Source organism: Neofelis nebulosa, chromosome 1 (assembly GCF_028018385.1).
Source record: "Neofelis nebulosa isolate mNeoNeb1 chromosome 1, mNeoNeb1.pri, whole genome shotgun sequence".
NCBI classification, from domain to species: Eukaryota; Metazoa; Chordata; class Mammalia; order Carnivora; family Felidae; genus Neofelis; species Neofelis nebulosa.
The window spans coordinates 94,469,824-94,490,401 of NC_080782.1; the positions used below are offsets into that span (position 1 = coordinate 94,469,824).

Sequence of the window (20,578 nt, forward strand, 5' to 3'; positions counted from 1 at the left end):
AACCACTTATACATATGGTTCTCCAAAGAAAGTTTGCTGTTAAATAGTCTATAAAATCATTCTATCACTGTGAATATGCCCTTTCATTTAAGAAAACCTTCAGTTTCCCAATTTACATCAATAAAAGAACATAACAAAAATGAACATCACTAACCTTTAGCCATATATGCAAATGTGCATTTTCATGCCAGTTTTGTCATGCCAGTTTCATTTCACATGAAAATCATTTTAAAGGTTTTTCAATAATTAAAGCATTAGTGTCCAATAAACCATGTACATGGTAAACAAAATTCTTTGCAATTCATAAGGAATCAGGCAGGGTCTAAAAATACAATTCTGTAAATGATCATCTGGTAAAATGAACAAAGACTGAATTTTGCAAAATGAGACTTAGGTATATACTTATACTGCAAAAGAATGAATCTTTCAATTAAAGTAATAAAATGCATTAATCAAAATTCTGCAAATAAGACTATCAAAAATTACTTTAAAAATATATATAATAATCTATGATCATTAAAGTGTCTATACAAAAGATTCTAAAACCTCTCAAATATATTTCATAAAATAATGGTTATCATCAATTTTAGAAAACTCATTACAATTATCATTCAGTAAATATTCACTTCAGGACCTATACATGCAAAGTTCTGAGCTATGGACCATGAAGAGCAGAGAGATGTGTAAGACATCTTTCTGAGACTTGCCAAGGAGAAAACAATCTAACAGTAAGGATACGACATAAATATCCTAGACCCATGGAATTCACAGCTTAAGAGAGATGTTCAAGTTTATTTAACCCAATATATGTAACTACTCATGAAAAATCTTGTGTTCCAAACAGGAAAATTTCTTTCTGATTTGTTAAAAGTTCACTTTATGCCTACGTAAAATAATCAGAAGCCTTCTCTTCTCTTGAATCAATTATTCCACTTATAAAATATTCTACATACCCTTTACATGCTTACCTTTTATTATGTTGATTTTATCTTGAACAAAACACACATACACATACGGCAAATATTTATCATCCATTACTTGTTGTGAATATTTTACCTGCTACAATTTTTCCTTTAACATTATCCATATTTTGCTATTGTTTTTTGTTTTGTTTTGTTTTCTCTTTTTGATGCAGGAAAATCTACAGATCATTTCTTCATGGTTTCTATCTTGAGGCCATTCTTAGAAAAATTACAGTGTCACCAGTGTTTTCATCTACTAGTTATATGGGTTCATTTAAAAACTGTGTAACTATTCAGTCCATCTGGGGCTTTATTCTCAGGCATACTGTGATATAAAGGGTTCAATTTAATTATTTTCCACATGCTTATAACATTAACACTGAATAGAAGATAACAAAAATGTTTTTTAAGGGAAAGAGAAAAGAGAAGAAAAGAAACAATGAGAATCATGTCCAAAAAACAAGAACAATTAAGCTAGCATCAGATTTCTCCACAGCAACTTTCAACAACAGAGGACAAGTGACCAGTGTTCGCAGAGTTCTGAAGAAAAGAAATTATGTCCCAAGAGCAGTCTGCCTAACCAAGATGACTACACAGGATAAATACAACAAAAGACATTCTCAACATGAAACAGCCACCACTGAGACCTTCATAAAGAATTCTGCTTAAAGGGGTGGCTCAGTTGGTTGAACGTCCAAGTCTTGATTTTGGCTCAGGTCATGATCTCACAGTTCATGGGTTTGAGCCCCATGTCAGGATATGCCCTGACAGCATGGAGCCTGCTTGAGATTCTCTGTCTCCCTCTCTCTCTGCCCCTGCCCCACTCTCTCTCTTTCAAAAATAAATAAAATATTTAAACAATTTTAATATAATTTATTGTCAAGTTAGCTAACATACAATGTATACAGTGTGCTCTTGGCTTCAGGAGTAGATTCCCATGATTCCTCACTTACATACAACACCCAGTGCTCATCCCAAAAAGTGCCCTCCTCAATACCTATCACCCATTTTCCCCTCTCCCAGCCTCCCCATCAACACTCAGTTTGTTCTCTGTATTTAAGAGTCTCTAAATGGTTTGCCTCCCTCTCTGTTTGAAACTACTTTTCCCCCTTCCCTTCCCACATCGTCTTCTGTTAAGTTTCTCAACTTCCACATATGAGTGAAAACATGATATCTTTCTCTGACTTATTTCTCTTAGCATAATACCCTCCATTTCCATCCAAGTTGTTGCAAATGGCAAGATTTTATTCTTTCTCATTGCCAAGTAGTATTCCATTGTATATATAAACCACATCCTCTTTATCCATTCATGAGTTGGTGGACATTTGGGCTCTTTCCATAATTTGCCTATTGTTCATAGCACTGCTATAAACATCACGGTACATGTGTTCCTATGAATCAGCACTCACTCCTATATAACCTTGGGTAAATTTCTAGTAATGCTATTGCTGGTTCATAGGGTACTTTTATTTTTAATTTTCTGAGGAACCTCCACACTGTTTTCCAGAGTGGCTGCACCAGTTTGCATTCCCACCAACAGTGCAAGTGGGTGTCCATTTCTCCACATCCTTACCACATCTGTTGTTGCCTGAGTTGTAAATTTTAGCCATTCTGACCTGTGTGGTGTGGTATCTCACTGTAGTTTTGATTTATATTCCCCTGATGATGAGTCATGAGTATCTTTTCATGTATCTGTTGGCCACCTGGATGTCTTCTTTGGAAAAGTGTCGATTCATGTCTTCTGCCCATTTCTTCACTAGATTATTTTCTTTTTGGGTGTTGAGTTTGGTAAATTCTTTATAGATTTTGGATACTAACCCTTTATCTGATATGTCATTTGCAAATATCTTCTCCCATTCCATCAGTTGCCTTTTAGTTTTGTTGATTGTTTCCTTTGCAGTGCAGAAGCTTTTTATCTTGATGAGGTCCCAAAAGTTCATTTTTTGCTTTTATTTCCCTTGCCTTCAGAGACGTGTCAAGTAAGAAGTTGCTGTGGCTAAGGTTAAAGAGGTTGTGGCCTGTTTTCTCCTCTAGGGTTTTAATGGTTTCCTGTCTCACATTTAGGTCTTTCATCCATTTTGAGTTTAGTTTTGTGTATGGTGTAAGAAAGTGGTCTAGTTTCATTCTTCTGCATGTTGCTGTCCAGTTCTCCCAGCATCATTTGCTAGAGACTGTCTTTATTCCATTGGATACTCTTTCCTGCTTTCTCAAAGATTAGTAGATCATACATTTGTGGGTCTGATTCTGGGTTCTCTATTCTATTCCATTGGTCTATGTGTCTGGTTTTATGCCAATACCATACTGTCTTGATGATTACAGCTTGGTAGTAGAGGCTAAAGTCTGGACTAAAAAATGTTTTTTATTAAAAATTTTTTTAATAATTCTATTAACAGAAACTAAAATATAAATCAAATGTAAAATTCAAGGGTTAAAACGTCAAGGAAAAAAAATCATAGTGAGTACTGAATTCTAGTTAATTATATTCCAGTTAAATACAGAACTAGAATTAAACAACTATAAACCTTAATTACAAAACAGAATGTAAATGTTGTAAAGCTCAAATAAGTAAAAATAATGTATAACAACCAAAAATAGGGAGAAGACAGGAAGGTAGAATATATATGCACATCTTTCAAAACAGATCACATATAAAGTCTAAACAGAAATTTGCATCTTAAAATCATGGCTCTAACCTCATGTATCCATAATCTCTTTACAGATATTCCAAAATATATACTACCTCTTACAGTGAAGTACATATTTGGAAGTTCAACAATTGTTTAAGTACTTTTAGTATCCTTTCGTTTTTATAAATTAAAGTGAAAATACATTTAATCCTTTTTATTTACAGTAACAGACATAGTATGATCAACAGATCAATGGGTTACCCTTTTTTTTTTAAGATTTTAGTTTTAAATAATGCCTATACCCAACATGAAACTTGAATTCAACAGATCAACGGAAAGGAAAGAAAGAGGGAAGGACGAGGAAGCAGAGAGGGAGGAAACTGTATTTCTCGCTATCTAATGTATTATGGTGGGTATCTGAGGAGTGATTTTTGAATTTCTTCTTTGTATTTTAATTTTTTATAATGAACTTACATCATTATACAAGGATAACAGTGATTTTTTTCTCTGTTATAAAAAATCAAATTAAAAGTAGACATAAAATAAAGATAAATAATCAAGGTTACAAGGGTATTACAATCTTCTGGAAGCTACAAAATTGTGTTTGATACACAAACAACAAACCTGGATATCAAGATTATAGTTCATACATTTGAGCCAAGAACCTCTCAGATTTTTTAACTTCTTATATACAGAGTTGTGAGGTAGAAGTCCACTTTATGGGGTGCCTAGGTGGCTCAGTCAGTTAAGCCTCGGACTCTTGATTTGGGCTCAGGTCATGATCCCAGGGTCATGGGATCAAGCCCTGCCTGGGGCTCAGCACTGAACATGGAGCCTGCTTGGGATTTTCTCTCCCTCTCTCTCTCTCTCTCTCTCTCTAGGCCCCTCCCTAGCCTCAAATTAAAAAAAAAAAAAAAAGTTTTTTTAATCCTTTGTATTTTAGGACACTGCTAAAGCTCTGTGCATATTTAGGAAGTTTGATCGCCTGAGTAAACAAACCCAGTGACCTCTGCTCAGTCCCATCTTCAACCATCCTCTGCAACAGTGGACTCTGCAAAGACACCCTCCTTTACATTCTGGACAGTGCCTTGCACACAGCAGCCACACAAACATTGTTAAGTGACGAATGGGGCATTCTCCTGACTGCTCTGATCTCTGTCAGTGTCTCTGCAGGCTTCTGCCCACACTTCTTTCTCTCCTTGCCCGCCTACACAGAGGCGTCCCCCAAGGGTGGCTCTCACTTCACTCCTCTTCTCAGTCTAGTTTCCCTGAATTATCGCATCCACTCTCAAACTCTAGGTCTGGCTCCTCTTCTGAGCTCCAAAACTAAAATGGGAAGTTTGTGCTAGACATCTCGACAAAGATGCTGTCCAGCATCCTGAATTTGACACGCTGAGGTTGAATTACCTTTCACCTACCCGCCCCTCCCCCTGTCTATCTCTCATCCCATTGCCAACCAGCGTCTCCCCTTAAGTCTCAAATGGGGGCAGTGGCAACACATTCAGCTTCCTGGTCACAGAGAATGAGAACCTGGTGGCTGTCTTCAACCCATCCTTGTCCTGTGTCCACTCCTTTTATACCTCCATAATGTCTCTCACACACATTCCATCCTTCCTGCCCACACTGACATCATCTAACAAAAGCAGCACCCTATGATGAAAACACTACCAGGTCTGGACTCAAAAGACAAAGCGTTTGAGTACAAGCTTTGCCCTGAATTTGCTTTGAGACCTTGCATACACTGACTAACATATTTTTAGTACAAATCTTTAAATCACAGGATAACTCTGAAATATCAAGTTATCTCCAACCTTAGGAACAGTACTATTGTATATACTATATGTGTGTGAATACACACACACATATATACATAGATGGCTATAGAAACACATGTGCACACACACAAACATGTATGATATCTATACAAACACATGAAAAGCATTATTATTATCTAAGCTGGTATAATATCTCATCTGATCTTGCACAAAAATGTTAAATTTTAATCTCTCAGTTCTCCAGGCAACCTTTTACCCTGAATGAAGGATTATTTTATTAAAACATCATTTGCTTCCTTTTAATGGTCTGCAATTTGTTCTCCTATGCCAAAAGAATAAACCCAAAACTCTATATAGATTTCATAGTGCTCCTTTATCTGATCCCACCTTAGCTTTCTGACCTTATCTCCCAGTACACCCCCTCTTCACCCATGTTCTATCAAGACACAACACTATAACTTCCTTTCCCCAAATACACCCTGCGTTTATACTGTTCCCTCCAGTCTAGAATTTCCATTTTAGGAAACCTCTCCTTCAAGGTCCAATTCAGATATCACCTTCTCAATAATATCTCCACTGATCTTCATCAAGATAAGTGGCCCATATTTTTAACCTTGTAAATATAGAAAGATCTTTATAATTCTGTCTTCAACTAGGTTATAAATTCCTGAAGGACCGAGACTATGGCATATTCGCCTTTGACTCCGTTGCTTGTCGAGTCTAATACAGTTTATTATGCATTTAATGAACGTGTGTAGAATGGAAATGCACAAATAAGGCTCCTTTAAGTCTTTTAAATTCAAAGAATTAGAAGCATGGAGAAAGTTAAAACTATATTATATAGTGAAAATGTGTAATCAGTAAATGATTAGGTGTACATATCTTTTTTAATGAAAATGGCGAAAAAAATTTAAAAATACATCATTAAACCTTCAAGCTAAACAAAAAGATTGTTTGGTGCTCCCTCTGCTGGCTTTGCAGCAAGCTAAGAATGTTGAACAATAACACTACAAAGAAGTAAACACAGATTCAGCTCATCTGCTCCCAGTATATACCTCCTACAAATAACCACAGTTGAAATTTTTAATTGAGTTCATTTGGAAATAACCCTATCTGCCAAAAAGTTGGTCTAAGAAAATTGTTTAAAAAGAGACCAAACCGATTTTACGATTTGAGTGGTAATAATTACTGCCAGAATTCCTGTTCATACCTTTGTTTTTTAACTAAACAACCTACTTTATGTATAAACAATTTCCAAATTTAGCTGAAACTACTGAGAAACAAAGTAATTAATATATAGTTTTTAAGAACCGATGAGGAGCATAAAAGGTTAAATTCTCCCTGTGTTTCTAAACAGAGTTATTCTGAGTACCCTGAAGGCATTTAATTCCAAAACAGGAAGCCACATAGAGGAACACTTGGTTACACTAATGTTATGCAGATCTTTTGGAACATACTTTTCTAAACACTTGCTGAAAGAACCTTTTCTATACTGCACGCTATCACATGAAGTTGGAGAAGGGTCCCACGGATACTGTAGTGCACATACTGCTCAAATTGCCCTTTGTTACTTCTCTATTTTCCTCCACTTTTCTTACTTTAAATGGTCTTCTGCTTGCTCATAGAAAGAGTGGTAAGAAAATCAGGTTGGGGTCAAGGCATGTTTATTCACATATCACAGTTCAGTTGTTTTGGCATACACGTGGCATAAGAGCTGTGATACGGCTTATGGCGGTCAACCGTTTTAAAAAATGATTTAGAACTGGTGTCCCAGAAAGATTAACCTGAAACTAGCAGAGACATCTCTGCTAAAGGCTAGTGTCTTTTCTAATAAATTCGTGTTTCCTGTGCTTCAGGTTACTATAAAATCTCTTTAATCTAAAACATGTTAAATGAGACCTCATCCTTGTTGTTGAACAAAGGATAATAGTAAACCATAGGTGAGGGACACAGCAGTGGATTTATGTAATTGAGTCGCATCAATGCTGGAGCTACCTCTGTTACAAAGCAAGCCACTTAACATGGTAGGCTCCACTTCCCAACCTTTCAAGTAAGGGTTAGACTACTAGTGACCAGAAAGATACTACTGGTGATTCTGTGACTAAACAAATGAACTAGATCCTAGGTCCGCTTTAAGTTACAGGTATAAGGCAGAAAAAAAAAAAAAAAAAAAAAAGGTGAGTGCATTTTTCATATGCCATTTGATCTCACACACCATTTCAATGCCATCCATGTTTAAAAATAGCTCTTTTTCTTAGTTTGTATCCTAGTTTATATTCAGTTATGTTTTAAAGAAAGTAAATGATCACTGAGCAATTATCCTTCTGTGTTGGAAATTAAGGTTTCATGCACATTCTTGATTATCCATAAAAGTGAAATGAAGTTAATATTAAAAGCAGCAATATTAAAAGTCTAGTCAGAAGAAGCCCAATAGAAAAAAATAGTCAATATATTTCGATCTGCTTATACTTACTTTCAATGAATTTATGAAAATATTTATTCCATTCATAACATTTAGGCAGTAAGAATTTTGTTGAAATCAGCTATGAGAATGTCAAAATAGTATTTTTAAGCTATTTTACAGAGCTTGGAAATTATTTTTCCTTAAGAAATCTCCATGTGAACAAGAACAAGGGTTTTGGCCATGACAGTGTACTACTGACAGCATTCTTGTACTGGGATACACAACATTTACCCCCACCCTCACTGGGATTGCAGAGATAAGAGACTGGTTGGTGAGTGGGTACCATCCTGTTAGTGCCTCAGGACAACAGCAGCCAGGCCTAGAGGAAGAAGCAGAAGGTCAGAGCACAGAGGATATTCCCAGGCTCACTGTGACTCTGTCATCCAATGCATGGCAAGTTCTAAAATGCTGAGCTGCTGTCTTTTGAGCAGGGCTGTCAAATCATTAGATTTGTTTTTGGAAATTCAGCTCATGAATATGTCCTCTAATGTTCAGAGGGCATCCCTGCTAAAATGTACAATTACATATAAGGCTATAGCAAAGAAACCCTTACAACCCAAAAGATTTATCAGCAATTCATCATACGGTGATTTATTTCACTTTAAATTATTGAATGCTCTATTCAGAAATGATACAACAAGGTTTCAGAGCTGTAAATTAGCTGGCAGTTAGACAATATCTAAAAAAGCATTCTGAAGTGTAGAAGAAAAATATTCAGAATATGTGATTCATTTTCATTTAACATAATATATATTCAATGTTGAATGAACAGAGGAAACATGATGTGGTTTGTTGTAAACTGGAAACAGTAATATCCAATAAACATTACGCTTCTTTCATTCCTTATGGTAATCCATTTACCCTATTAGTCAATAGCAGTGCAGTAAACTACTGAACAACTTGTGAACATTTCTGTAGAGAAAATTTCATTCCTGAATGAAATTACTGACATTTTCTGCAGAGAAAATGTCAAGGAAGGCCATTTATCAGGCTCCAGCTGTGTTGATGTCATTATGTGCAAGTGTGTGACATCAAACACTGATATTATAAGGTGTTCATCATAATAATTCAGTCCCTTCTAGACTCCATGGACGCAGTATAAACTGTTAACAATCAACTCATGTTATGTCACATTTATTTCATAACACCTACATCAATAAATACTACATATTTTGAAATAAAAATACACATAAACAAATATAACTTTATATCCTAAATGTTTTTCCTATGGAAAATAATAACAAAAGATTTTATTAATGATGATTCACTATAATTTCACATAGAACTTCAGTGATAAAACTTAAGTTCTATCTCCCGTTTAAGACCAGCAGGCCTCTAAAAGTATACTTCCTTAGACTCTTGCTTAAAAGTGAATTTAAGAAAATAATGGTGTTTAAGAAAAAAACATCAGTTTTTTTTTTTAAGTAGGCTCCAAGCCCAATGTGGGGCTTGAACTCACAACCCTGGGATCAAAGAGTTGGATGCTCTACCAGCTGAGCCACCCAGGCATCCCAAAAACTATTAGTTTTAAATTGTAACTCTATTCTATTGCCTTTAGCTAATCTCAATATGGCAGCCAAAACTAGTATAGTAACTGGTCAATTTACATCACTATTTAGTTTGGCTGCAAAATCAAATGTTAAATCAGTTTCCTGAATATTATACAGCAAAACAGGTTACTTTTATTTAATTTTTTATATTGATATTTTGTAAATGTACAAAGTTAGATCCAAAACCAATAGAAAATATTTTAGTATTATCTAAAAACATGTTGTTGAACAAAATAAGACAGATACAATATGCACTATGTGATATATTTATATAATGGTAAGAAAAAAGAGACAAGGGCACCTGGCTGTCTCAGTCAGTGGAGCATGAGACTCATGACCTCAGAGTTGTAAGTTTAGGTCCCATGTTGGGTGTAGAGACTATGTAAAAATAAAATCCTTAGAAGAACAAACAAACAAAGAGGCAAAATGAGTCTAGTGTAGAAGTCAGATTAGTGTAACGATTAGACAGCAAGTAGTGAATGAAAGTGTCAAGAGGGGGGGTCCTGTGTTCTGTTTCTTTATCTGGGTATTGGATACATAGGTATGATCACTTTGTGATGAACACTCATTGAGCTTTAAACAAAACAAACCAAAACCTGTAGGCAGAAGCAACTGGGGAGTCATTGAAGCCCACCCAGGCATACATACATGCACTGTAGTTTAGTATGGATTTCTAAAAGAAAGATGAATCTTTTAGGAGGAAGCAGGACAAGAGAGACAAGCTGAGGAATGGACCTATTAACAAGCCACAGATATGTGGTAGAAAAAGAAAAAGAAAGGGGCAGGCACATTTATGTAAGACTCAATCCCAATCCCCTAAACACAGCATGCGATAGATAAACTGAGAGGTTCATGGGATAAGGGCTGGGACTATGGACTCAATGGGGTCCCTGTTATATTAGGACCTCATTTTAGAATGCAAAGGGAATCATACTTGTTGATCTCCATGTACCAGATACTGTGTAAAAGGTTTACAAAGAAATTATGTTAACATTTACTAGACCAAGGATACAGAAAGAGCTCAGAAGATGTTTACTAAATTTAATTGCCATAATCCTTACATAACAGATATTATTATCCTTGTCTGCAGATAAAGGACTTGAGGACTGATGAGTTAGTTATTTGTGCAAGCTTTTAGAAAAAACAAGTGGTGGAAAAGCTCCATCCTTTTTTCTTTGGGAGGAGTTGGGAAGAAACAAGGAAAGTGGCAAAAGTAATCAATCCCTCCATTTTAATTTAATCTTTCTCCCTGCAACACAAGTCATGATCTTTAGAAGGCATGGCGCAAGTCAGTTCAACACAGTGCCTATCATATGAGTTAAGGATTTCATCTAAGGATCAAATTAGGATCCCTCAAATGAAAAGTTTTCAAATTGAGCGTGAGATAAGGCCTAGAAGCCAAGAAATAGGAGGACCAAACAGCTGGGATCCAATAGTTGCTTTCCTGAAGCAGAGCTGAGCTGTACACCATCTAACACATATCATGAAAGGGCATCAGTTAGGCACTGTGGAGGACCGTCTCCCTAAGAGCTCCCCGCAACCCTGTCCTATGCCTTGAACCATATGAACTCTAGGTTGAAGCAAAATGCTTTCCAAAATTATTCACTATAACTAAAATGAATAGGTACAGATACAGACACAGATATAAATAATCAAAACTATGCCTTGAAAATATGTGTAGATAGGCCAAGTGTGGGCAGTGTGTTTATATTCCGGAAAATCCATTTAAGTCTCTAAAAGACCACAATCTAACAATGTCTACCAGAGTACTGTTAATAACATTTGATTAACCTGTTTGGAATCTTGGAAACAAAGTTTCTTTCTTTTTTTCTTTTCTTTTCTTTTCTTTTCTTTTCTTTTCTTTTCTTTTCTTTTCTTTCTTTCTTTTTTTTGCTAGGCAGAGAACTTTACTAACCTTGTTTCAAACTTTATTCTCAGGCTTCTTCAGTTTACTGCAAAGAATGATTTGTGTATAAGCAAAAACTGAAAAGAGCTGCAGTGTCCAAGAGACTTGGGCTTAAAAATATTAGAGATCTAGATTTTATCAGATCCATGAACAATAGTTTTAAAAAGCAGTCAAAATATAAAATAGCTCCCAGTAACTCCTTCAAGTTTTATCTTCTTCAGAAGGTGCCTCTATTCATTTGCTTCATTCTTGGAAGCTTCATCCAAGTTTTCCACAAGATCTGGAACATCATCATCACCCTCCTCTCCGGTAGCAAGCGGTACCTTTCCATCCACACACTGTGTGGGCAGAGCTTCAGCCAGTCTTAAACTAGTCAGACCGTCTGCACCAAGTTGGTTCAAGAAACTGGGTAGCATTTCTGTCAGCTGCTTTGTCTCAGCGTGACCTGTAATGGTGAAAGTTTTCGCTGCCAGGGATGCCTGAACTTTAGGGTTTTTAAAGCGGACCCCTGTTCCTTGGTTTGTGAACAGATTCACTTCTTCAATACCAGAGATATTGTTTACCCCCAACTTCTTTAAGGAGAACTGAATTTTTTTTTTTTTTTATCATCTGCTGTAGCTGTTCTAGGAGCCACCTTCTTCTTTGCGTGAGCAGTTCCCTTCCCACCAATGCGCACTTGTGCTTGCAGTTCAGTGAGTTTCTTCTACTTCATGACAGCTTCTTTCACCTTGTTGGAACAGAAATGGGACCGCGTGCAGGGGATGTTTGCACTCGGGGTGCAGGGGGGATTCTCAGGTGGACCAGCTGAGATTAGATACACACATATGGGGACAAAAGAGGATACTAGAGCCAGAGTTTCTTTTTTATATGACATTTTTCTAATCTGGCAAGCAATAGATTTTCTCCTTCTGTTTCTAATGGAGTAGGCATCCAATAACTATTGTGTCTAACTTCTCAATATTATCTGTGTCAGCGAGAATGAGCATGGGCCTAGACATACTAGTAGAGTGTTTTCAGTCTACCTCCCACAGACTTATGGTGCAGACAGGGTAGTATTGTTTAAAATTACAAAACTCATAACTTTAATATGTTAGATCTCTTAATTATACAATTGTGAATACAAATCCAAAACACCTACCACATTAATATCTTAATATTTTCTAAAGAAATTCAAATACCAAAGGAAAATAAAAATCCACCACAAAATGAAAGATACTATACATTTCATGTGTTACAAATCTTATATCTTGTATCTTGTGATACAAATGTATCTGTCCTATAGCTATATTGAATGAAGTCTGCTTTAATCAATTGATCAATACTTCCTATAGCAAACAAATCAGTAAGAAAATTCATAAGGCATAAAACTTCAAGCATCAGAAAGATTGCTAAGTGTGTGGGGTCATTATGTGTCCACAGAATACTATTTCACTAGTGCTTTCCATTAAAAGAAAATGCTGGCTTCTGAAAAACATGAAAACAAGACTTGTGTAGTATTTACTTTAAGGAATATTTGTCATTATTGAGATGTAGTAAGTAAAAATCTAATTTTATCAAAATCTCTCATAAGAAAAGTTAAACTAAAAGTCAGTATGGCCTGTGCACACATATATTGAAATAATCCTGGCACATCGTATCAGAAGGAACTGTACCTATCATGTGTCTCCCTAAAACATCCCTGATAGGCAATTTTCTAGTTTGTTTTTGAATGTTCAACAACAGTTACATTGGTATCTCTAAAAAAGCCCATTCAATTTGGGGCACACAAAACTATTAGGAAATTCTTCTCTATATTTAGTAAAATTTGTCCTTTTTAAGCCTCCTACTGCTACCTACTGCTTTTATTCTGCCTCCATGGCAGCCAGGTGTGGCCATAAGACTAAGTTGCCAAAAAAATGTCAGTGCAAATTCTGAGAGGGTTTCTTAAAAGAAAGAAGGTGTGGCTTTCCCCCACACCATACTCATCATCTTCTTGCTGTCTGGAATAGGGATGTGACTGCAGGAGTTCCCGTGATTTACCATAAGGTGATCCTGAAGATGGAAATAATCATTCAGTGAAGATATCAGAGTCATAGTCCTCAATGACTTTGTGGAAGGGTTGCTCTAGCCCTGGACTATCCATCCCCAGACTTCACTTACACAAGGGAATAACCCTGTGTGTGTATACTCATAACCCAGAACTTAGTTAGGAACTTAATTCCTACTCACATACTGAGTCTGCAGATATGTTTTCAGTATTTGAAGAGCAACATCACATTCTACCTACATTCTCCCTACTTTAAACTTTTAACACTTTCAGCTTCCTCATCATCTAAGTTACCCTCTTCTATAAAGGTTCAAGTTTTTCAGACTTATTCTTAAAAGTTTCAGAACAGAACTCAATGCATCCACCAGATGTGAGCTGACCAACAGAAAACAGATGGATTATTAACTTCCTTTGTTGTCTTTATAAGACATAAGATGCATTAGCTTCTTCAGCAGTCCTCAAGACTAAAGATTCATACCGTGGTTATAGGTAGTCAAAAAAAGATCTAGTTTTTACTTTGTTTTGTTTTTCTTTTTTTTTTTTTTTTTTAACGTTTTATTTATTTTTGAGAGAGGGAGAGACAGAGCATGAACAGGGGAGGGTCAGAGAGAGGGAGACACAGAATCTGAAACAGGCTCCAGGCTCTGAGCTGTCAGCACAGAGCCTGACGCGGGGCTCGAACTCACAGACCGTGAGATCATGACCTGAGCCGAAGTCGGCCGCTTAACCGACTGAGCCACCCAGGCACCCTTACTTTGTTTTGTTTTTCACTGCAAGTACTATTAACCAGACTTTCCCTACTTTGTATATGTTTAGTAATTTGTTTTTTCTCTTTAATCTAAGTGTAAAACTTCAGATTTCTCCTTATTACATTTCTTCTTACAGTCCATTACTCCATGCAATGCAAATAAACCTTGAACCCCAATTTTGAAATTCCACCCAATTAACTATCCTTCTCAGTTTCCATCTTCTGCTTATTTAGTTAGCAAGGTTTCTATGTCCCCACCAAGTCCTTGGCAAGAACTTGACATAATCAAGGTGAAAGAAAGAGCCCTGCAGTGATCCACTGAAGACTTCTCTGCCAGTGGACAAGCAGCAAATGATCAATACTCTAGGGAGGCTGGTCCAACCAGCTGAGTCCCAAAGGTCCATTCCTTCTTTCAAGAACTCAGACTCAAAGACAGGGCCATAGGAGGCCACAGGTGGCGCTCAGGAAGCCTGGAGCCTGACCACCACCACATAGAAAGAGACTGGCAGCATGGGCTGACTCACTGTGCTGGCAGGTAAGTATGAAGAGGTAGAGGCAGGAAAAGCTGTAGCACTTGTTTATATAACAAATAAAAGGAAGTCTCTTTCTTTAAAAAGAAAAAAAGTTTTCTCCTTAAAAAAGAAAAAAATCTATGAGTATATTGAGTGTAGGGGGGGACTTGACTAGTGATTGATTGACAAAGCAGTGTAAATTCCATAACTACCCCATTTGCATAGATATTGATTGCAGTGGGCTTCAAAAGACTGATTATGCGGCTTCTTAGATTTGAAATGAGTGTCTTATACCTTAGCCCTACAGAAAAACCAAGAAGCAAACATTAAAAAACTTAAATATGCACATGTGAAAAAGTATTTATGATTAATGATAATTTATTAAGTGCAATACTGTGCTAAATTAATATATGCAGAGTAAGACTGACTTGTGCTGATGGAATTATCTTGTTTATGATTACCGTTATTGACTTTAAAAGAGATACACCACTATTTTCTGAATAAGAGGTATAGTCCAACACACACAATGTAAAACATTACATATTTACTCTACTGTCACTAATCATTAATTTGATGTAGTCTCAGTCATTGTAAATTAAAGGTTCCTATATCTATAAATGTCATTCCACTTATAGAAAAAGAATATACATAAATGATATTTAAATATACACTTATTATTTCTGATTAAAAGAGAAACATACATAGTGAATTATAATACTTTATCAATTAATAATTACACCACTATCCCTTAAATACATTTCATCTTAACTGAAATTACTCAATATATGTAAGCACTTACTGTTTTTAAAGTAATTATTAAATATTGGTAGCAATTAAAATACTTTTTAAATTTATAACACTACCATGAAATAGAGGACAAACTGCATCCACTCTTTTCTCTGGGAAGTTATACTTTTTTTTCCAATTAAATAACATATTGAGGTTGGCTGATAAATCATTTCGATTTTTCTTGTTTTTATGGTGTTTTTCCAATGAGTAATCTAAGAAAATATAAATCTAGGTAGGTTGCAGTTTGAACCACTACTCAGATAGCTTTTTATTTTCCTTTTGGTGAGGGAAAGAAGATCTACAAATTAGTATTGTTTTGTCTAGTTTTTGGTCATGGTTCAGGTCAGTTTTAAGTCCCTACTTAAATCTAAATTAAATTAAATTCAAAATGTAATGCTGCTTTATTGCTCTTATAGATTCATTTTTCTGTTTTATTTCAATGCTGTCAACAAGTCTATGTGTTATGGGTAGGCTGAGCAAAGTTCCATGCAATTTGGTCAGGGTGGCTTATTGGGGACCATTTAAAAGAGAACTATCTATTCAGTTCTTGTTAACTCATATTGTTCTTGCAGCTGACTAGGACTGTTTCAATAAATCTTATTCAATTCTTAAAGGACCTGAAAACTTTTCATTGATCCCATTAGCTAACAGCTTTGTCTTTAGGTAATCAAGTATGGAAGTCTAGAAACAATGATCTCTTGATCTGCACAATGTTAAAACTAACATTAACAAATAATTAAAAAGAAAAGGCTGAGCTCAATAAAAATAAATTAAGTTCACTATTACCATATATTCTATTTAATATCTATTAAATAGATATTAAATAAATTAAATAAATAGAATAAATTCTATTCTATTTAATATCTATTAGATATTAAAATACTAAACCTAAGGAGAGACTAAATGTTTCATTCTTCTGTCTCAAAACTAATTAATTAACCTAAACTAAAAGTATTTAATGCCTTTACCTGATGAAGTTCTGGAGTGATGGGGTTCATGGGGTAAAGAGCTGATGGCCAAGAAAGAATTCTTGAAGATGTCTTTGGTGCAAAAAAGTGATTTTATTAAAGCAGGGGGATAGGACCTGTGGGCAGGAAGAGCTGCAGTGGGGTCATGATGGGTAACTCATTACAAACCTCAGGTTGGGAGGGGGTCAGGGATAGAGTTAAGTCTCTAAGGAATTTTGGAAGCAAGGTTTCCAGGACCTTGAGGGGCTAACTGTTGCTAGGGAAACACCATTTTTTACCATTTGATAAAACCTCAGTCGTGAAACCCTTTAGATGTATATGGGGGGGGGGGGGCATAAGCTTAGAGTATGATTGCTAGCATATATCCTGGGGCAGCTGAGATAAAGGAAGTAGACTTACAGGATCCTCAAGGTTGGGATAATGTTAAGCTAAGGTTCTCTTTTGCCCCTAGCAAACTGTCATCATTGAGGCAGCTGATCTCCTAGAGGGAGGTCACTCTGCTGGGTTTCAAGGACTTATCAGTGGGCTGTAGGCAGTAAGGGAATTTAATTTTTCATTTGTCTTTGTTTCTACATTACCATGGCAAGCACTTAAACCCCTTTCCTTTATTCTTGGGTAGCCAGGAGTGTTTGAGGAATATCACACATATTCCACCTGAGGGGGTGCTGGTGGCAGTGGCTGTGCCAGCCTGTATTTTGCCCCTCAGCCTGCCTCACGCTCCTTCATCATACCTGGACTTAGCTTCTGAGAGCCTGGGCTGAAAGACAACTTTCCTGAACATCTTGAATGAGACAATAAAACTACTGCAGAATCTACACTGAATGTCACAGTGGGAAACAAGATTTCTTTAGAGGAACAATTGATTCATTTCCATATGGTAACCTTATGGGTTTTTGTTTTGTTTTTTTAAACCAGTGTTAAAATGTCAATTCTCTTCCTTCTAGTTCTCCAGATCCATACACCAATTTTCTCCTAGGCCCACACTACTGTGAACAGGGTATAATAAACACCATCCCAATTTTACAAGATTGGTTTGTTTGGTTTTGTGAGCAACATGAATGATAGTTAAGGAAAAATAAATCTACTAGAGTAGAAATATGCCTATTATTTTACACCATATAAGTCTGGCATCTTCAACTATTAAAATAGAGCCACTATCATGGGAAATTATTTGAAATGTATTTTTAAATTAAATGAAGAAAATGATTCAAGTTTCTAGTTTGGGTTTAGGTTTTAAAGATGGCTACCTTGTTGCTGAGGTTAAAATTCTTGCAGAATGAATCTGTTGTAAGTTCTCTTGAGACTTCTTTGGGCAAATATTTTGTTGTAATTGGAGATGGTCCTAGATCTTTCGATAAATCTTTTCACCTAATTTAAGCAACTGTAAAAAAGACTTTCTAAATACTTTGATATTTTACTACTGAATCATCACAGCTCTGTGACCTTTGATCTTTTTTGAGGAATGTATGGGTTTGGCAAAAGGTGTTTTTAAATTTTAATACTAATATTTGGAGGGATAAAGGTCATTAGCACCCATAACAACAATAAAAATGTTTTCTATTTACATGATATTTTTTCCTCAAGAAAGAAAAGAAAATTCCTTCTTCAAAAAAAAAACAATGTTGGGGCGCCTGGGTGGCGCAGTCGGTTAAGCGTCCGACTTCAGCCAGATCACGATCTCGCGGTCCGTGAATTCGAGCCCCGCGTCAGGCTCTGGGCTGATGGCTCAGAGCCTAGAGCCTGTTTCCGATTCTGTGTCTCCCTCTCTCTCTGCCCCTCCCCCGTTCATGTTCTGTCTCTCTCTGTCCCAAAAATAAATAAAAAACGTTGAAAAAAAAATTAAAAAAAAAAAAACCACCAATGTTGACTGGAAATTCTGTTTTACAAATTTATAACAACTTTAAGATATTTTAAATATAACTGGCTGTAATTTTGCAGGGGATCTAATTTTGCTATATGCAAAAATAAAATATATTATTGCTTCAAAAACTGTACACAACTACCAAGCAAATGGAGAGAATTTACCTTAATCTTGAGGTAATGCATAAGATTTCTTTGTATGTAATTCATAGGTCTCTTTGTATGTATTTTCTAAGTATAGTTGAAGGCATATATATATATATATATATATATATATATATATATATATATAAATAAAATAGTATGAATATTAAAGACAGTAGTTAGAAGACAGAAGATATTATTTGATCTGATTATTTTACACCAAAAATTGGGGCAGTGGGGTGTGGCAGAGCACAGTTATAAAAGGATATGGAATTACTAATTGGTTATTTCTTTTGCTAAGGAAGTCCATTAGTCTATGTAATGTGTTCATAGAAACCTTCACTTTAGAATGAAATGCTAAATTACCAGGCCAGCTCACAATTCTCACTAGGATGCTAACATCAGCTAACAAACTTTGTCATATTTTAGATAGATGAGTCTCATTATGAGCTCTCAAGACTTCAGTAATAAAGTTGGCCTAGTGAGCCCACAACCTATAGACCCCTCCCTTCGATGCCTCAGAACCTGGCACAGGCACCCACCAAGGAAATACAATAATGGAAAGGAGAGCCAAAGGGCTAGAGGGCAGCAAAACAAATTGCAAAGCAGTGTCGATACCACGAACTGGAAAAGACTGTGAGGTATTAAAACAGCAATATTCCAACAGGGGAAGGGTTCCATTTTGAGCTAATTTTGGATTTAAGTTATTCCACAAAAAACATACCAGAGAGAAAATAGGCTACAAGGTTTAAGCTGTTCTAAAATAAATATGAAGTTAGACTTATAAGAGCTACCTTTTAAGCTCCTCTACTAATAGCAAAAATGGCTGAGATTGACATCTGCAGAAATTTAAACCCAAATCATATGACAAAATAGACAAATCTTAGAAATAAATGTGCAAGTGCACCTGCTTTTCTCACAGCAGAGCATAAAAATATTCCAAACCCAGACAGACTGTAGAAGTGAAGCTTTAGGAGTCTTTATTGGACTATAGAAATGATATCCATGTGAACGCTAATGTGCCAGTGTTTTCATTTGAAAGGTCAGTAATATCTTTGATAATAAACCCCGGTTCCTATTGTACAATATTAGTGGCAAGCCAACTACATGTAAGGCAAAGGAAAGAAGCTGACAGAATGCTTGTCTCTGCAAAGTTTCAAGAGTTGGTCTGTCATAAGGGTGCACAGAGATAAAGAAATGTAAGAGTTCAAGTTCATTAATGTCTGTTAATTTTCCCGCTAAAGTAATACACCTTATTGTAAGAAACACAAGATTTTTTCTTTAGAAGACAGGTTATATCTAGGAGTAAAGAAGTGGTTTAGAAACTGAGAGAAAGCTGAGAGACTCTTATGGGGAAAGGCACCAAAACACTGGCCCAACTTCTTCAGCAGTGATATAAACCTTGGCACTTCCTGTCTAATGCCATCCCTCCCCAGCCAAGAGGAGCCAAGCGGGAGCCACAGTGGGCTGTGACGTGCTGGGGGAAAAAGAAAATACTGGCTGCAAGTATATATACCACTCCTGGTTAAAATAAAACAAAATAATCTGCAATTCTTTATTTTTTCTTTTTTCTTTTTTCTTAACGTTTTTATTTATTTTTGAGACAGAGAGAGACAGAGCATGAACGGGGGAAGGTCAGAGAGAGAGGGAGACACAGAATCTGAAACAGGCTCCAGGCTCTGAGCTGTCAGCACACAGCCTGATGCGGGGCTCAAACTCACGAACCGCAAGATCATCACCTGAGCTGAAGTTGGACGCTCAACCAACTGAGCCAACCCAGGCACCCCTGCAATTCTTTTAATCAAAGATCACATTATAGACAAAAATGGAGTTAAAATGAAATCAAAGACGGCTCTCATACAGAGATAATTAGTATCTCCTAATTTTATCATAATAATAATAATAAACTCATCCCATTGTCCAAGTAAATTTGATGTCTGGTAAAAACTATTCTTAGTCTCTTATTTTACTTTTAAAAAATAATTTTAAAAATCAAACTACTCTTTGTTGATGTTTATTACCTGTGACATAAATATTGTTAGGTGATATGTTAAAAATAATGACTTTAAAAATTATTAAAGTCAAAGATGTTTGGGCACCTGGGTGGCTCAGTCAGTTAAGGAGACAATTCTGGATTCCAGCGCAGGTCATGATCTCACCATCTGTGAGATTAAGCCCCCCATCCCCACCCTGCCAGTCCACCAACAACATCAAGCTCTGCAGTGACAGCCTGAAGCCTGCTTGAGA

At 36.1% G+C, this 20,578-nt stretch overlaps 1 protein-coding gene and 1 pseudogene across 15 annotated transcripts in view; both read right to left on the bottom strand.

Moving 5' to 3' along the window:
* Window positions 1-20,578, bottom strand: part of ATG10 (autophagy related 10) — a 449,505-nt gene that overhangs the window by 153,308 nt on the left and 275,619 nt on the right. The gene's annotated exons all lie outside the window — the stretch shown is intronic.
* Window positions 11,233-13,831, bottom strand: LOC131510739 (transcription factor BTF3-like; annotated as a pseudogene).